The 1,326-nt window shown below is 55.7% G+C and overlaps 1 protein-coding gene across 1 annotated transcript in view; it reads left to right on the top strand.

The window, feature by feature from the left end:
* The window catches only part of slc8a4a (solute carrier family 8 member 4a), a 903,507-nt gene that overhangs the window by 432,249 nt on the left and 469,932 nt on the right, over nt 1-1,326 (top strand).

Here is a 1,326-nt window from a genome sequence, read left to right as displayed (position 1 = left end):
ATGGTTGGGACAGGGAGCGTGTGGGAGGACACACAACACCACCAACGCCCCTCCCCACTGCCGAGCCCCTGTGTTTGTTTGTGTCGATGGACGGTGCCTCCTGTGGTTAAATAGCTGATGGCTACTCAGGTCCATCTAGCGGGGGCTCCTGGTCGACAGCCGGGCAAATCTTATTCCCCGGGAATAATTCCCACCTTCAGCAGAGGAAAGATGAATTTGGACACAAGGATAATTTGTGTTATTATCGATTGGAATCACCGACTCTCCCAGCACAGGAGGACATTTGGTCCATCCTCTCCGTGCTGGCTCTTTGGAAGGTCGAACCAATTCCCGTTGAATCTGCCTCCGCCGCCCTTTCAGGCAGAACCTTCCCAATCACAACAACTCGCTGTGTCAAAAAAACACATCCTCCTCATCTCCCCCCACCCCTATTACCGATTCTCTTCATTGTGTGTCCCGTCCACCCCCCCCCCACCTCTGGTTACCCACCCTCCCGCCAACTAGGAAACACTTTCTCCTCGTCGCCTCTATCCAAACCCCTTCCTGATTCGGAACGCCGCCTCGATTCAATCCCCCCCCCCTTAACCTCCGCTCCGAGGAAGGACAATCCCAGCTTCTCCCCGCCTCTCTCCACATTCGCCGAAGACCCTCATCTCCCGGGAACGTTCCAGAAAATCTCCCTCCGCTCCCTCCACGACGTCCTTCCTGAAGTTTGGGCACCGGGATTGGACCCTGTCCCCCAGCCAGGGTCTAACCCGGGTTGAGAAAGGGTTTCACATCATTGCCTTGTTGCTGTTCCCTGTGTGTCTATTCGGAGAGCCCAGGATTGTGGATTCCTGTTCGACGGCCTTCTCAACATCCCAGCGATTTGTGTACAGTCCACCCGTCCCCGGGGCTCTCTGGCCTCGCACCCCCCGTTAAATCGGCCCGTTGAGCTGAATTTGCACCCCTCCCTCAGCCCGTCTCTGAAAACGATTCACCTCCCCTCCCTCGGTGTTGAACTGTATCTGTCGCTTGCCTGCCCCTTTCACCAGCTTCCCCCCCCCCCCCAGTCCGTCTGAAGCCTCTGACCATCCTGCCAGTTTCCTGTCATCTGCAAACTGCGGAACTCTGTCCTGTAGACCCAAGAGCAGCTCATTAACCTGTTATGGAAAGGTGCGGAGCTCCGAATACGGATCCCTCCCTCCAATCTGAAAGACACCTACCACTCACCTTTACTCACTGCTTCTCGTCCGTGAGTCAGTTTTATACGCGCAAAGCTGCTGTCCGTTTAAGCGTGGGGGTGTTTTAATTTGGCCATCCGGTCGTTCTGCTTTATTCCAGGTC

This window comes from Scyliorhinus torazame, chromosome 24, assembly GCF_047496885.1.
Source record: "Scyliorhinus torazame isolate Kashiwa2021f chromosome 24, sScyTor2.1, whole genome shotgun sequence".
NCBI classification, from domain to species: Eukaryota; Metazoa; Chordata; class Chondrichthyes; order Carcharhiniformes; family Scyliorhinidae; genus Scyliorhinus; species Scyliorhinus torazame.
The sequence above is the reverse complement of the archived record's forward strand: the minus strand, read 5'-3'. Positions and strand labels throughout refer to the sequence as shown.